Genomic DNA, 17,728 nt, shown 5'->3' on the forward strand with positions numbered 1-17,728 from the left:
AGAGGTACCCCGAGGGCGGCCGAGGCTCTCACGCCCACCATCATCCACAGGGGAATTCAAGACGGTTAAGCTCAGGCTTAGGTCTGGCACAGCACTTGTGGATCAACCACTTCCACATTCCTGCTGTCCAGCCCTGCCTGAAAGCCCAGGCCTGCCTTGCCCAGGCCCAGCCTTGGTTGGGGGGCGCAGCTAGGGTTGTGCCTTGGCAGCTCCTCCAACGGAGGCCCAGGGAGCCTGTGTGCTATGTCTCCCAACCAGCAGACGCACTTCTTCATTATGTTGGGCAAGGAATAGAACTTTTAAAACACAAAACAGCAGGAAGTTTCCCAAATGTTTTTTGGGTTGCAGCGGGTGGTGCGTGGCAACAGGACAGATCCCTCTCTAGAGCCACCCTCCCCTTGGCCCAGCCAGGAAGGACCCTCAGCTCCAAGTCTGGAAAAGTACCTTTACCCCAGCTCGCCCTCCAAAGTCCACATCTTGGATATTTACGTGCATGAAGTCACTTCAGTCGTGTCTGACTCTGTGACTCTGTGGACCGTTGCCTGCCATGCTCCTCTGTCCGTGGGATTGTCCAGGCAAGAATACTGGAGTGGATTGCCATGCCCTCCTCCAGGGGATCTTCCCGACCCAGAGACTGAACTCATGTCTCTTCTGTCTTCTGCATTGGCAGGTGGATTCTTTACCACTAGTGCCACCTGGGAAGCCCCTTGGACACTTAATGCTTCCTCTAACAGCTTCTTAGGAAGAACTCACAGGTAACCTGACATTACGTCTAAGATTTGTTTCCCAACAAGCCAGGAAAGGGCTTCCCAGGTAGCACAGTGGTAAAGAATTTGCTGCCAATGCAGAAGATGCAAGAGATACCGGTTCAAACCCTTGGTCAGGAAGATCCCCTGAAGGAGGAAATGGCAACCCACTCCAGTATTCTTGCCTGAAGAATCCCATGGACAGAGGAGCCTGGTGGGTTACAGTCCATGGGGTTCCAAAGAGTCAGACACGACTAAGCATCCGAGCCATACACAAGCCAGGAACAGTACGTGTGTGTGATGTGTGTTTATGTGTGGGTGGGGGCGGGCGTGCATATGTGCATATACATTCATGTGTGTGCATGCTGACACTTGAAGCTGGTGAGGGAACCTTATATTTCTCTCAATTTGGGTATATGTTTGAAATTTTCCATAATCATAACAATTTTTTACTTAAAAATTAACACATGCTTCCTTAAGGAAAGGCTACGGTGATGGAGGTGGGAGGCTGTACTGATTAAGGGCTTAGGTGCCAAAATCCTAACCTTGGCCAAGCCATGTGGACAGCGGAAGAACCCACTTGCTGCCCTGGGTTCTTAGGAAAAAGACAAGGGTTAATGTGTCAAGGACTCAGATCAGAGCCTAGTAGCAGATAACATTATTTCTCTTTAATATTCTTATTCTTACCATCATCAGTGTCAGACAAGATCTCACCCATAAAGCACTTAGCAGCACAGTGTCTGGCACCTACTGGAGCAGAATTTTTACTCTTAGATTGGGGAGGTGGGAGGGAGGCTATCAGATAACCGAGATACAGGAGAGCACTCAGCTGAAAGTCCAAAATAAAGGTCCTTTTAAGCCTGAATTTCATTAGTCAGGCCTGTGGAGGAAGGATGAGATTATGCATCCCTAGGTGGATCGAGGCATACCCTGTGCTTCTGTCCTGATTAAGAAGCTCATTCTCAAACTTTTCAGGAACAAAGATAAATCGATCATGAACAACAGCCAGAACCTAGCTCTTGGGAGGAATTGTTGCAAAATTCCCAGACGAAGCTCGTGAACACAGCTCACAAACTGTATGAATCAGAGGTTTTACTAAATGTGAAAATACAAGGCAGGCAAGTCTCTGCTCACCCAGGAGGAGAGGGAAGGTGGGAGAAGGTATGGCCCTGAGGGAACATGCAGCCATCATTCTCAGCTCAGCAGCAGGCAGTGTGGGCCTCCACCAGCTGGACACCTACCCTCCTCCCCTGCTTCAAAGGAAGATGACTGCCCAGGCCATGTCAGAGTTTTACCAGGCAACCCAAGGGAGCCCACTGAAGGGTGGTTTCAGACTTGCTGGAGCAGCCCAATGAAAGTAGCCTCTCCCAGCTCCAAAGTGACATCATCGGGGACCCCGGGCAGAACCACTCCTCCCTAATAAGCCCCAGAACCCACTGATTCTCCCTAAAGCTCCAACCTCTCTGACGCCAGGCCTGCCCTGCTCGTGACTGTCAGAGCCACTGCGGTCAATGTGCCTCTGTTTTTATTCTCTCTGCTTCCCTAGTGGGAGCCAGACTGGGAAAGGAAAGGAAGTTTGTAGAGTTATTATTGCATTAGGCCATGCCACCCCATCTCTCTCTCTCTCTCTCCATCTACTGGGTAAAGCTCGCTCTGCAGAAGACAAAGCAGTAAAAGAACAAGAAAACTGAAATGATCTGATCCAGCCCATCACTTGACATCTGGGGAGACACGAAGTGCCTGGCCCATGATCTCAGCACTAGCGACAGTAACCAATGACAGTAACCAACCAGTAACAGTTAGGGCTCCCGAGATTTGGTCCACAAGCTCTGGCTGTGCAGTCTGGGTAAGCCAGCCACCCTCTCTGGGCTTCTGCAGGAAAGGAAGGGTCGGCCCAGATGAATGCCCCATAAGTATTAATAAGACACGGCTTCCCCAGCTCTGTGATTCCCAGTGGGGGAGCCACTGGGAAGGGGGTGGTGTCAGGAATGGGTTCATCAGAAAAGGGAGGGACAGCCCCGCCCCCTAGCTTGCTTCCTGTCCTCACACCCAAACCAGGATTCCAGGTTTGCCCCCCCTAAATGTTCTACCCAGGAGAGAATTCTTTCAAGGACACCAGGCTTTAGTCACCAGAGATGCTTTTTTACCATCAACACCTGTTAAAACTCAACTCATGACCAGTTTCTGATGCTACTGGCTGGAGCATTTAATTAAATATTACTCACTCAGGAAGCGGCCCCTGCCAACTCACCCCCGAACTGTTCAGTTCATTTTCAGAGAAAAAGAGAGAGGGAGGGAGGAGCCTGCACCCTCCTCAGCTGGTACCAGGCGCCCTGCCCTCCTGCCCTGTACCCTGGTTCAGGGCAGCCCTGTTTTGAGAACCAAGCAGGGAAAGGCGAGTTAAGCGGATCCAGGAGCCAGCGATCCTCACTGCCAGGTTACCATGGATGGCACACACACACACACACACACACACACACACACTCAAGCCACACAGACACACACGCACTCAGAGATGCACACACATTCACAGAGACACACTCACCACACACACACACTCAGAGGGGCACACTAACTCGCACAAACACACACTCAGAGACACACAGGCACACACACACAAACACATCACACATACACATTCATACACTTATTCACGCACACACGCAGACGGGCTCACAAAGACACATACTCAGCACACACCATACTCACACACACAATTCGCCGTCCCTCCCCGGCATACCAAGCCATCGCCCCGCGGGGCCGTTAGCATTGCCGGGAGCCTCTGCCTTGAACTTGAACAGGACAGCTACCACCGACTGACCCGGGCTGCTCTGGATTTTCTGTTTTAATCGATTTCCCGACAGAACTCTCGGCTCTCCCCTGGTTGCCCGAGCAGCCGCGGCGGCTCCGGGGCGGCGGGGAGGGCGGCGCCGCCCGGGGTGTCGCCCGGCGGGCTCCCCGGGGGAGGCGCCGCCGGCGGAGCTGGGGACCCCCGATGGTGCTTAGTTGGGCCGTGATGCGGATCCCGGCCCCCACCGGCGGGAAAAGCGACAGTAACTCCGTGGAGTGGGGTGGCGCTGCCCCTGAGCGGAAGGGGCAGGTCGGCGCCCCCGCCTCCGCCGTAGGGACGGTCCCGAGCCCCCCCCGCCCGGCGTCTGGGCAACTAGAAGTCGCCGGGGGCCGCCGTGCGTCCCGGGCTTCTTCCTAGGTCTGCAGCCGCCAAGGCTCAATCCCGGGTCCGACGGTCTCCGGGGCCGCCTGGACTCCCACCCCGTCTCGTCCCCGCAGGTGGGGCCCGGGGCCGTGCGACCTGCCCGCGCCTGCACGGGCAGCAGCCGCAGCAGCGCTGGGCGGCGCCCCGGGCCCCTCTCCTGGGACCCGTGCCGAGAGAAGGGTTCCCCACGCACCCGTACCGGGTCTCCAGGCGGGACGCCACCCCAGCCCCGCGCCCGGGTGCCCACTCGATCCCCAGGTGCTGCGATTCCAGCACGCGCCTGGCCGGGACCCCCACCCACCCAGTCCCCGCGCCCGGCCCTGCCTACCGCTCCGGGGAGGCTGCCGCCGCCGCCCGCTCTCCGGGGCCGAGGAGGCTTCTCGCCGCAGGGAGCGAAGTCGCCTCCTCCCCGCGGCCCCGGCGCCAGCGCTGGAGCCTGGTGCCTGCCGCGAGCGCGCTACTTCTGTGCACAGAAGAAAATGCAACCAAAGGCTTTAAAGTGAAAAAGGAACGCGCTAGGGGCGGGACCAGCCCGCCCCCGCCCCGCCCCGCCCCGCCCCTCTTCTTGTTGCCTCGCCCCTCCCCCGGCTGGGGCTCAGGCGGCCGCGCGGGGGGCGGCGTGCACGGCTGGGGCGGGGGGGGCGGGTGGTATGTCACGTGCCCGGCGGTCATTCCACCGCCTCTGCCGCCGCCCCCCTCCTCTGCCTGCGCCATCGCCCCACCCGGAGGCCATCGGGGCGCTCCGGGCGGCGCCGAGGCTGTGGTCCCTCCGGAGGCGTCTTTGGGAAACGCTGGGCAGCCTCCGCTGGGTAAGAGGCCTTGGTTGCAACACCCGGAGGGCTGCAGCGGTGCTGGGTCAGCGTAGGGGCGGGGTGGGGGGGGGGGGGGCTTACTAATAATAATTTTTTTGGTCTCTTGGGAGGGTCAGGGTTATTTCAATAACCCTGGCAGCAAGGCTTTGCTTGTTTAGTCGCTCAGTCCTGTCCGGCTCTTTGTAACCCCCTGGGCTATAGCCCACCAGGCTCCTGTGTCCATGGGATTTTCCAGGCAAGAATACTGGAATGGGTGGTCATTTCCTTCTCCTGGAGATCTTCCCACCCAGGGATCGAACCCACTTCTGTTGCATTGCATGTGGATTCTTTTCTGCTGAGCCACCTAGGAAACCCTCATCTCAAATTATCAGAAACTAAAAGTTCTGTACGTCTAGGGCACAGGAGAGCAGTTCATTGGCCAGCAGATAATCCAAGGACTGCCAGTCCTGCTGGAGCCCCGCCCCCCCCCCCTCCCCGACTGAGGCACTTCCATCTAGGTGGACCCAGGGAGGGTGTCTTGGGATTCCTAGACCCTGAGGGGCCAGTACCAGGGCATCACCAGCTTCTTGATGGCGTTGAGCATACAGCTGGTGGTTCCCCATGAATGTTTGTTGAATGAATGAAAGAGTGCCAGGCGGGTACCCACCACCCCCACCCCACCAAGACTTGTCCATATAAAAGTGTCAGCTGGCTCCAAGCCACCAAAGGAGTTTTCCTCCACTCCCAACAGAGCAGTCACTTGCCCTCTAGAACTGGGAAGATTTTAAAGAAAGAACTTTTGAAAGATCAAATCTCTTTACATTCCTCCACCCCCAGTAGTGTGTAGTGTTCACTGAAGGGCATGGAAGATTCACATTGGAGAAGCTGTTAAGAAAAATGTGGTTCCATAGTAATTTCATCTTTACCATAACTATAAGGGCAGAACTGTTACTGACTTGTAGAGATCAGGCAGTGAACCCTGTAGGGGTTCCTGGGCACAGGGAGCCTTTCCGTTCAGCCTCCAGCACCTCCTGGGAGTTCTAAAGGGCTGTTTCAGGCAGTTGCATATCCAGGAAGAGGGGTGATGCAGAGTCAAGGGAGGAACAACCAAGAAACAGCCTTGGGGTAGGGTCCTCATTCTGCCTCAAGGGACACACTTAACAGTATCTTAAACCCTTGATGGGGCACGAGTGGTAAAGAATCTGCCTGCCAACGCAGGAGACACAACAGACTCAGGTTCCATCCCTGGCTGGGGAAGATCCTCTGGAGTAGGAACTGGCAACTCACTCCAGTATTTTGCCTTGAAACTTCTATGGACAGAGGAGCCTGGTGGACTGCAGTCCATGGGGTCGCACAGAGGCGGACACGACCGACTACACTGAGTACATAGATTTGAAACCCAACAAATGGAAGATGTCAGCATTCTCGATGCCTTGGGAGGACCACCTGAGGCCAGACTGAAGAAACCAAAGTTCATCACAAAGATTACCTGGTGGACTTCCCTGGCAGTCCAGAGGTTAAGACTCCTCTGTTTCACTGTAGGGGACTTGGGTTCAATCCTTGGTCGGGAAACTAAGATCCCACATGCCTGACTGTGTGGCCAAAATTTTAAAAATAAAGATCACCTGAGAGCAGATCAAAGGACTGCAGGCCCTGCACACAGCCTAGTCTTACCAGCAACCCCACCCTTGTACTATTGTTATAAAGCTCCTCATCAAATCCTCCAGTGTTGAGACACACAGTTTTCAAAGACAGGAGCCCACAGAGGCCTCCTTTGCCTGGCAAAGCAATAAAAGTATTCTTTTCTATGTCACCCAAAACTCTGTTTCAGAGGTTCAGTTCGGCACCACTGCCCAGAGGCCAAGATTCCGGCATCAGCAGGAGTAACTGGTGAAAGGCCTCGTGGTAGCAGAGCTTGGAGTTCAACTTTGTTGTTGTTCTTCAATCATTAAGTCATGTCCAACTCTGCGACCCCATGGACTGCAGCACACCAGGCTTCCCTGTCCTTCACCATCTCCCGGAGTTTGCTCAAACTCATGTCCATTGAGTCAGTGCCATCCAACCATCTCATCCTCTGTTGCCCCCCTCTCCTTCTGCCTTCAATCTTTCCCAGCATCAGAGTCTTTTCCAATAAGCGGGTTCTTCGCATCAGGTGGGCAAAGTATTAGAGCTTCAGCTTCAGCATCAGCCCTTCCAGTGAATATCCAGGGTTGATTTCCTTTAGGAAATTTAGACTGAGGCAGACCAAGGTATAATTCAAGTGGCAGTCCATCCATCTGGGACCTGAGACCCCACCTTTGATACGAGGACCCTGAAACACACTGTTCCAGGTAAGACAGCCTCAGCACTCCCACATATCAGCTCTGATCCAGTGGGTAATGAGATCGCACTGACCTAAATTTCCCAGAGGAATCCCTGGGGAGTGAGCCTTCCTCTCCTCCACGACGTGGGCAGGTAGACCGATGCTGGGAAGCTGGTCATCCCGCAGTGACTGGGAACAGTGTTGAGCAATAGTGGAGTCCAGATTGTATGAAAGGGGTGTATACTCGTCCTATCAGCACGAACAGTATTGTTTTGTTAAAAAGATACATGTTATTGTTCAGTCCCTAAGTCGTGTCCAACTCTTTGTGAGCCCCCTGGACTGCACCATGCCAGGCTTCCCTGTCGTCCACTATCTCCCAGAACCTGCTCAAATTCATGTCCATTGAGTCGGTGATGCCATCTAACCATCTCATCTTCTCCCGCCCCCGTCTGTCTTGGCCTTCAGTCTTTCCCAGTATCAGGGTTGTTACATATTGTGACATCAGCAGATAACCATCCAGGAATTAGAAGACTGACTCAAGTCTTAAACCACTTATCTGTCATTCCATGGGGGTGAGTAGGGAGGGGGCATGATGGGCTTCTGGTGGTGTCATCTCCCCCCTCAACTGCACCTCCACCTCCACTTACATTTCATCACTTGCATAAACACAGTTTGTTCCCTTCTCTGTTTTGGGAAAATTATGGGGAGAAATTGTTAGATAACAAATTAGCTGTCGGCTGCTTTTTCTTTTTTTTTTTTTCTCTTGTGGCCACACCACACAGCATGCCAGATCTTAGTTCCCTGACCAGGGATCGAACCCATGCCCCTTGCAGTGGAAGCTTGGAGTCTTAACCACTGGACTACCAAAGAAGTCTCTCAGCTGCTGTCTGTGATGATAAAAGGTCTGTCCAGAGCTATCTCAGACACACTGCAAGCCTTTAGAGCAGACTTCTGCTGCCTTCACAAGCTCCCGCCTCCTTGGGGCTCCCATTGTCTCTGAGTCCCTTTTGGTGTTTGAAGGGAATGGACGAGAGAGTTGGTATTAGACAAGTAATGCAGACCCCAGCTGCCATTCACCAACTGTGTAGTCTTGATTGTTGTTGTTCAGTAGCTAAGTCACGTCCGACTCTTTGCAATCCCATGGACTGCAACTCGCCAGGCTTCTCTGACCTTCACTATCTCCCAGAACTTGCTCAAACTCATGTCCATTGAGTTGGTGATGCTATCTACCATCTCATCCTCTGATACCCTCTCCTCCTGCTGGCAATCTTTCCCAGCATCAGGGTCTTTTCCAGTGAGTCGACTCTTCCCATCAGGTGACCAAAGTATTGGAGCTTCAACTTCAGCATCAGTCCTTCCAATGAATATTCAGAGTGGATTTCCTTTAGGATTGACTGGTTTGATCTCCTTGTAGTCTCAAGAATCTTCCAGCAGGCACTGTCATTCACCAGCTGTGTAACCTTGGGCGAGTTACCTAATCTTTCTAGGACCCAGTTTCCTCCTCTGTTGAATCGTTCTACATGTTTCCCAGAATTTGGTGGTGGGGGAAGGGTAGCAGTCATGCCACAAATATTAATTGAGCACAACATGTGCAAGGTATTGTGTTAAAATGAAATGCAGAAAGTTTTGAGGAGTGTCAAGATAATAGACACATTTTAGATATTATTACTTTATTATTGGAGTATGATTGTTTTTCAGTGTTGTGTTACTTGATGCTGTACAACAAAGTGAGTCAGAGATACTATTATTGACAATAAAAAAAAAATAAGTTTTCTAGAAAATCATGGGATCCATAACACAAAAGTGTGACAAGATCCACCAGAACAAAAAGAACTGAAACATATTTTTCGAATTTAGACCCATTCTGCATCCTTAATACGAGATGTCATGAAGTAAAACTGAAGTAGAGTAGACCTTACCTTTCAGAACTTTGATCTTAGAGCATTCATGAGTTAGTGCGGGCCTGCTCAGTCAGTCGTGTCCAGCTCTCTGTGACCCCGTGAAATGTAGCCTGCCCTGCTCTGCTCATAGGATTTCCTGGGTAAGAATACAGGAGTGGGTTGCCATTTCCTACTCTAGGGGATCTTCCTGATCAGAAATCGAACCCAAGTCTCCCATGTCTCCTGCACTGGCAAGTGGATTCTTTACCACTGTGCCACCTGGGACTTGGTAGACATTCTCTTCTTTAACTCTTCTGGGGTTCACTCCGGATCACATAATTAGCAGACAGTGACACCTGCTGTCAGAGTGTGATATTGCAGTGTAGCTCTATCAGACACTGCTGGTCATCAGAACAAAGGGGTGATGTTGAGCAAAGTTTCCGCAGGTTAATTTTTTTTTTTTTAATTTTTTTAGCTGCATCATGTGGCATGTGGGATATTAGTTCTCTGACCAGAAATCGAACCTGTGACCTCTGCATTGGAAGCATGGAGTCTTAACCACTGGACCACCAGGGAAGTCCTCAGCTACTTTAAATGAGATATTGGGTAGCAACCAGGCTTGAGGAGAGTTCCTATGACCTTGAGAAGAAATGAATAGATGACCTTGGATTTGTCACAATAATTATTGAAAAGTTCTTCAAAAACACTTTTAGTGCCAGGAAGTGAGCTGGCTGAGACCTTGATGCCTATCTTGACTCTCCCGTGGACATTTTCAATAGTCTTTCAGTGTATTTTTCCCCCATGGGAACATCTTCACTATTATAGTCAAATGCCAGTACAAGTGAAGCACCTCTCCAAGTATTTATTCTTTTACTAAATATTGAAGAACCAAATGAATAAGTATTGAACAGCACTATTCTGCAGGCTGGAGAGAGAGCAGTGAACAAAATGGACCAGGCTCCTTACCTCAGAGAATTTCCATGGGAGGGGGAGAGACAGAAAATAAACAGTAAATGAGATCATTTCAGAGACTAACTGATAAGAAAGAGTCGTTTTATATAAATTTGCTCTGTGGACTATTTTTCTTTAGGAACAAACGTGTATTCAAGTGGACTCAGTTCGACCGTTAAGACTCTACATAGGGGACTTCTCTGGTGGTCCTGTGGCTAAGACTCCGTGCTCGCAGTTCAGGGGGCCCAGGTTTGATCCCTGGTCAGGGAGCTAGATCCCAGATGATGCAACTAAGAGTTCGCATGCCGCAGTTAAGAGCTCACGTGCTCCGATTAAGATTTGGTACAACCAACCAAACAAATATATACATTTTTAAATCTCTATGAAAAGGTTCTAGAAAGGTCACCCGTCGTCCCAAATGGCAGAGCAGAAACCCCTGATAGTCAGGGACTCATATTTCCTTCCCGTTCCCCCACAGCAGTTTGCCATGTTTGGTCGACCCCTTGAAAATGAGTCCGGACTCAGCTTTGACCTCTGTACTCCATGCTCATCTCTGGATACCCATTCTTCCAGCTAGAGGCTCTACTACCACACTCATTAAGCAAGCATTTTAGTGGGAGTGAGCTCCCATTCTGTGCTGTGAGCTTTTAAGGTTTAGCATTGATTCCACAAGAGACCAGTTTGGAGAAAGAGATGAATCAGCTCCCATTCTGCCTCACTGCTGGCAAAATGCCTCCAAGACCTTACAGCATCAGTCCTTTCACTTTTCTGCACAAAGCCTGGCACTTTCTGGCTGGGAATTGGTGATGCTGGTTCTGTATGCTCATTGGCAATGTCCTGAATATGTCTCTCCAGGAGAGAGCAGGTTGGAAGAAGAAAGAATTAAGGTATCCAGGGGCTTCCTTGGTGGCTCAGTGGTGAAGAATCTCTCTCACAGTGCAGGAGGCACAGGTTCAATCCCGGGTCTGGGAGGATGCCCATGTGCCATGGAGCGCCTGAAACTAGGCACCACATGCACCACGACCATTGAACCTGTGCTACAGAGCCCACGAACCGAAACTACTGAAGCCTGCATGCCCAAGAGCCTGTGCTTCACGAGAGAGTAGACCCCAATCGCCGCAACTGGAGAAAAAGCCTGGACAGCAACCGAGACCCAGCACAACCAAAAGTAAACAAATAAACTTTAAAAGAGAGAAAGAATTAAGGTATCCAAACCTATTGTATGATCGTGGAGGAGGATTCTGTGAGTAGAGAAGGCTGCCCAGCTGAAGTTCCAGGCTGAGCAGGGAAGCTTCGGTCAGCCTCCTGCCTGACCCTGGGAACAGGTTCTGAGAGGTAACTTCCAGACATGGGAACACACCGTCTGTCATTGAGAGCAGAAGGGGGAAAGCAGGGCACTGCTGGGTGTGGCCAGCAGGGCAGCACGCTCTCTCGGGCAGGGCACCCAGGGCTGACCGCTGGCTGGCTGTGGGCTGTGGGGCATCTACAGGGTCGGTGTAATGAAAGGATAAATCACTAGAGCGGTTAGGGAAGTGAGGAGAGAGTCCACCCCAGGATTTCCCTCTGCGGCCATGATGAAATTGGATGGGCATCTCTATGCTCTTCCATGGGATCTTAATGTTGACCTTTGCATTAAATCTCCCAGACACTTTCCTGAAGGCCAGCACTGGGCCTGTCAAACTTGCAAAGCATGCAGGACCCTCCTGGAATTCTGCATCTGTTTATGCCCATATGCTTGATCTTGCTCAAGCAAATGCTGACTGAAAACTGCTGGAGAGAAATACTTATTGTCCTCTACCCCAGCCGCTGGAGATGGTCCTTCCCCACCCCGTGACCTGGAACTCAGACTTGTTTAGGCCAATGGGATGTAAGCAGTGTGTGGTGCAACCAGACTGAATGAGCCTGCACCGCTGGGCTCTACTTCTTGGCACCTCTGTGATCATCAGGAGAGCTTCTCAAGAGTCTCTACTACCCCTTCTTCCTTGGGATGAACGCATAGAACAGAGCTCTGAGCCACATCAGGGAGCCTTAGATTCCAAAGCAAAGTCACCCAGTCAAGCCTGGTGGGAGCAACTGGCCCCCAGCCATCCTGCAGAAATGTGAGTGAGAACAGATGATTTGTGGCTGGAAGCTACTGTGTTTTAGGGTGGTTTTTTATGCAGCAACAGCCGACTGATGCAAGAGCCTACAGTGCGCGGAGCTCAAAGTAAAGTTAGAGTGAAAATAACTCCTGTGACAGGTCTACAGAGGAAGGGGTACATAGGAGAGCGTGCAACGGGAAGACAGAATTGGGTCGGATGGGATGAGAGCTGGGAGCTGGAGAAGAGGCAGAGGATGACTAGCAGGCAAGGAAGGAAAATCCAGGCAGAGAGGCCCTGGGACGATGCTTCACGCAGGTGGGAGCTTTACACTTGGAGGAGCTGCAGCAGGGAGTTGGAGGAGCCAGGAGAGATGGGGGAGGGGGCATTCATGTGGGCTGAAGGGACAGGCAGAAGGCATACTGCCTAGAGCCTTGTGAGCACGATAATTATTCCGATACACATTTTGCATATATCACTTCCACTGCTGAGTGGGAATCAGATTGGAGGAAAACAATCAAGCAAGGTAAAATAATCATAGTTGAGCCATTAAACAAAGCCAGGGACCTTTAGTTGCTCCTCAAGGACTACAGATAATATGCTTAGCCATGTCCTTTGACATCAAAAAAGCAAAAGAGTTCCAAAAAAATCTGCTTTATTGACTATGCCAAAGCCTTTGACTGTGTGGATCACAACAAACTGTGGCAAATTCTTAAGGAGATGGGAATACCAGACCCCCTGACCTGCCTCCTGAGAAACTGTATGGAGGCCAAGAAGCAACCCTTAGAAGTGGACGTAAAACAACAGACCGGTTCTAAATCGGGAAAGGAGCACGTCAAGGCTGTATACTGTCACCCTGCTTACTTAACATATGCACAGTACATCATGAGAAACGCTGGGCTAGACGAAGCACAAGCTGGAATCAAGACTGCCGAGAGAAATATCAGTAACCGCAGATGACACCACCCTTAAGGCAGAAAGCGGAAAAAGAACTGAAGAGCCTCTTGATGAAAGTGAAATAGGAGTGAAAAAGTTGGCTTAAAACTCAACATTCAGAAAACTAAGATCATGGCATCTGGTCCCATCACTTCATGGCAAATAGATGGGGAAACAGTGGAAACAGTGACAGACTTTATTTTGGGGGGCTCCAAAATCACTGCAGATGGTGACTGCAGCCATGAAATTAAAAGACGCTTGCTCCTTGGAAGAAAAGTTATGACCAACCTAGACAGCATATTAAAAAAGCAGAGACATTACTTTGCCAACAAAGGTCCATCTAGTTGAAGCTATGGTTTTTCCAGTAGTCATGTATGGATGTGAGAGTTGGACTATAAAGAAAGCTGAGCACAGAAGAATTGATGCTTTTGAACTGTGGTGTTGGAGAAGACTCTTGAGAGTCCCTTGGACAGCAAGGAGATCCAACCAGTCCAACTTAAAGGAAATCAGTCCTGGATATTCATTGGAAGGACTGATGCTAAAACTGAAACTCCAATACTTTGGCCACCTGATGCAAAGAACTGACTCATTTGAAAAGACCCTGATGTTGGGAAAGATTGAAGGCAGGAAGAGAAGGGGACGACAGAGGATGAGATAGTTGGATGGCATCACCAACTCAATGGACATGAGTTTGGGTAAACTCCAGGAGTTGGTGATGGACAGGGAGGCCTGGTGTGCTGCATGGGGTCGCAAAAAGTCAGACGTGACTGAGTGGCTAAACTGAACTGAGCTGAACCTTTGAGCTATTTTGCAGATACTAAAATCCCCACCATGACCTTCCCTGATGGAAAGTGAAAGTAAAAGTCACTCAGTCATGTCCAACTCTTTGTGACCCCCATGGACTATAGCCCACCAGGCTCCTCTGTCCATGGAATTCTCCAGGCAAGAATACTGGAGTGGGAAGCCATTCCCTTCTCCAGGGGATCTTCCTAACACAGGGATCAAACCCAGGCTCCTGCACTGCAGGCAAATTCTTTACCATCTGAGACACCAGGGAAGCCCTCCTCGACAGCTCAGCAGGTTAAGAATCCACCTGCAATGCAGGAGACCCAGAAGACTTGGCTTCAGTCCCTGGGCTAGGAAGATCCCCTGGTGGAGAAAATGGCAACCCATTCCTGTATTCTTGCCTGAAAAATCCCATGGACAGAGGAGCCTGGCGGGCTACAGTCCTAAGGGTGGCAAAGAGTTGGGCAGGACTGAGTAACTAAGCACACGCAAAACCCACAGCACGTGGAAGATAACTATATACTGCCCATAAGCATGCAGACCCCAGGCTGGTTGGAACCAGAAGGTTAATGATGCTGACTCCCACTTACCTCACCACTCACCAATCACAACCAATCAGAAGAATGTCCACAAACTGATCACAACCCCTCTCCCCTCCCCTATCTTTTTCTGGGTCTTCATTGCTTTGCCCTAGCTTTCTCTAGTTGTGGCAAGTGGGAGCTACTCTCCACCACAGTGCACGGGCTTCTCATTGCCATGGCTTCTCTCGTGGTGGAGCACAGGCTCTAAGGTGGGCAGCTTAGTTGCTCCGAGGCATGTGTAATCTTTCCGGACCAGGGACCAAACTCGTGACCCCTTCATTGGCAGGCAGATTCTCATCCACTGTGCCACCAAGGAAGTCTCACTCCAACTCTTTGTGACCCCATGGACTATAGCCCACCAGGCTCCGCTGTCCTGTCTTCTTAAAAAAACCTTTCCCTGAAAGCTTTTGGGGAATTCAGGCCTTTTATGCACCAGCTGCCTAGACTCCTTGCTTGGTGCCTGCAATAAACACTGAACTGTCCTTCACCACAACCCAGAAGCAGTAGACTGGCTTTACTGTGAGTGGGTGCGTGAACTCAAGCTTGGTTTGGTAACAGTGGAAACACTGCTTCTTTCACCAGCTCCCAGGGCACTGGCGACCAAGCTTTTCCTCCAAAGACGAGAAACTAGAGGGATCTTTCTGGGAAAAACTAAACCGTCCAAGAGCAAAGACCTATAGATTCTCACAGTTGAGGGCCCTCAACAAACAAGTGCACTCCACTCGTGGATAAGCACCACTCCCACCCTCCCATGCCCCTACTCAGGCTTCTCATCGCAGTGGTGGCTTCTCTTGCTGCGTTGTGGCATTTGGGCTCTAGAGCACGGGCCCAGTAGTTGTGGAGAAAGGGCTTAGTTGCCCAAGGCATGTGGAGTCTCCCTGGACTGGGGTCGAACCCATGCCCCCTGTATGGGGAGGCAGATTCCCAACCTCTGGACTGTCAGGTTAAGTCTCTCCATCCACTTTCTAAGCCTCTCTTTCAAAGGTGAAGGGGAGCCAAGGATGGCAGATATTTGAGCAGAGCCTCCAAGCTGGTCAAGATAGGTGAGATTATGATGGTACCAGTTCCCCAGAGCTCAGAGTTTTGACTTATCATCCACACTCCAAATTCATCTCACATATAGGGAAGCCCTGCCTCCTCTTCACTCAGGGACCCAGACTAGCAGCATCTGCATCATCTGTGAGCTGCTATAGCAAAGAGAAGGTACGACCTTCCCTAACAACTCTCTACTTTTACTAATAATTTTGCTGTTGTTTTTCAGTGACCTGAAACTCACAGGAAAGTTGCAAGAACAATGTAAAGAATTTTTTTCCTTGGACTTCCCTGGTGGTACAGTGGATAAGAATCTGCCTGCCAAGGAAGGGGACACGGGTTTAATCCCTGGTCCAGGAAGATTCCACATGTTTCAGGGCAACAGCAGCATGCGCTGTAATCCCATGCACCACAATTGAGCCCATGTGCTGCGACCGCTGAAGCCTGTGCCCCAGCAAGAGAAGCCACTGCAGTGAGAAGCCCATGCACCTCAACTGGAGAGTAGCCTCCACTTGCTCCAACTAGAGAAAGCCCTCAAAGAGAAAGCAGCAATGAAGACCCAGCCAAACAAAAATAATAAAATAAATAATAATTTAAAATTATTGAATGACTTGAGAGTTCTGACATGATCCCTCAACATCCCCCAAAACAAGGCTACTCCCGTACCTAAGCACAATACATCCCTTCAAATCAGGAACTTCACTTTGGGATGTGAACATATCTAATCCTCAGACCCTACGAGTTCTGCCAGTCGTCCCAATAAAGGCCTTCAGAGCAGAAAGACCCATTCCACAATTGCGTGCCACCGTTGGTGCCTGTCCTTTCCTACACGGCGAGCTGTTCCGGGCTCATTTTATACTTGCCCTGCTACAGCCATGTTCCCAAGGAGCCCTGATTCCTCTTGCTGGAGAGGAAGATTTAGAAGTCAGGACCTGGGTGTTCCTTCTCACGGCCCTTGCCCGTGGTGGACTCTTGTTCGGGGAGTAACCAGGCAGGGTTGGAGCTGAGGCCACAAGGCTCCAGAAGCGGGACTGGTGGATGCCTGTGTTGAGGGGAGTCACAGTTTTCTCGGGGATTTGAGGGAAGAATTAGTGATAGAAAATTAAAAGACAAGGCAATAATTAACCACAGGAAAAACAGAGCAAAACACACACCAGAAAAGAAATTTAATCATAGTATACTATGTGGCTCGGCTATAAATGATATTTAGATGTATGTGTATGTATGTGTGTTTAGTCACTCAGTCATGTCAGATTCTTTGTGACTCCACAGACTGTAGCCCACCAGGCTGTTCATGGAATTCTCCAGGCAAGAACACTGCAGTGGGTTGCCATTTCCTTCTCCAGGGGATCTTCCCAATCCAGGGGTCGAACTCTGGTCTCCTGCATTGCAGGCAGATTCTTTACCATTGGAGCCACCAGATAAGTCCTTACAATAAACACAATAAATGTTTATTTAATCAAAATGGTGGGGACTCCCCTGGTGATCCAATGGTTAAGAATCTACTAGCAATGCAGAGGACTTGGCTTGGATCTCTGATCAGGGAACTAAAATCCCACCTGACGCAGGACAACAAAGCCTGTGCACCACAACTCCCAAGCCTGTGTGCTCGTGCTGCAAGTAGAGAAGCCCAAATGCCACAACTAGAGAGAAGCTCCCAAGTGCCGCAAATAAAGCCTGAGTGCTGCCGTGAAGACCCAGCACAGCCAAAAATTAAAAAAAATAAAAACATAGTGATGTAACTATCTTATGAAGTTGGAAGGAGTGTGGATTTTTATCTCTCATAAAAGGATGTTAATAATAAATGATGTTGACGGCCAACACTTATTGAGAGATTATTTCATGCCAGGCCCAAAGTACATGTGTAAATTATCTACTCCTTACATGAGCCCCATGGGACAGGTATTACTATCCCACATTATAATAAGAAATCTGAGGCATGATGAGATAAATAACTTATTCATTCTTGTGCTACTAGTAAGTGGCAGAGTCTAGATTTGAACCCAAGTAATCTGGCTCAAAAGTCAGCATCTTAGCCATTATTCGATATGGTTTCTTACATTTGGATGATGTCATAGTGAAAAAATAAACAAGCTGTTGAGAAATACAGCTATGAATATCAGAAGAAATAGCTAAAAAAGAATTGTAAGTAGCCACCTCTTGGGTATAGCAACTGGGCGTAGGGAGGGGTGGGACAGGAAATTGCTGGGGAATTTTGCTTTACTTGTTTTACTTTACTCTGAAATGTTAAAAACTACTTGCGTGCGCTATTTTGATTAAAACACAAATCGAGTCCAAAAAAGGAGCTTCAAATGGTACGAAGGGATCCCCCGTCCCCTCTCCCCAAGGCATCCCGCTGGCCAGCTTCCTGTGTTCACCCAGACCTATCTGTGCTCTGACCTGGGGGCCATACTCCTCCACACATGGTTCT

The 17,728-nt window shown here is 50.3% G+C and overlaps 1 protein-coding gene and 1 long non-coding RNA gene across 3 annotated transcripts in view; one reads left to right on the forward strand and one right to left on the reverse strand.

The window, feature by feature from the left end:
* Positions 1 to 17,728, reverse strand: part of LOC109570359 (SPRY domain-containing SOCS box protein 1) — a 134,794-nt gene that overhangs the window by 66,868 nt on the left and 50,198 nt on the right. Inside the window, exon 1 of one of the 2 annotated variants that reach the window (XM_019976248.2) lies at positions 4,289 to 4,440. The exons of the other annotated variant lie outside the window; for it this stretch is intronic. The gene's annotated coding sequence lies outside the window, so the exon portion shown is untranslated. Of the gene's footprint in view, positions 1 to 4,288; positions 4,441 to 17,728 lie in introns of those variants that run through there. 2 annotated transcript variants of the gene reach the window in all.
* LOC139176398 (uncharacterized) lies at positions 4,588 to 15,908 on the forward strand. The gene is made up of 3 exons (XR_011560823.1): positions 4,588 to 4,769; positions 6,583 to 7,081; positions 15,527 to 15,908. It is a non-coding gene; the product is annotated as an uncharacterized lncRNA (long non-coding RNA).

This window comes from Bos indicus, chromosome 16, assembly GCF_029378745.1.
Source record: "Bos indicus isolate NIAB-ARS_2022 breed Sahiwal x Tharparkar chromosome 16, NIAB-ARS_B.indTharparkar_mat_pri_1.0, whole genome shotgun sequence".
NCBI lineage: Eukaryota > Metazoa > Chordata > Mammalia > Artiodactyla > Bovidae > Bos > Bos indicus.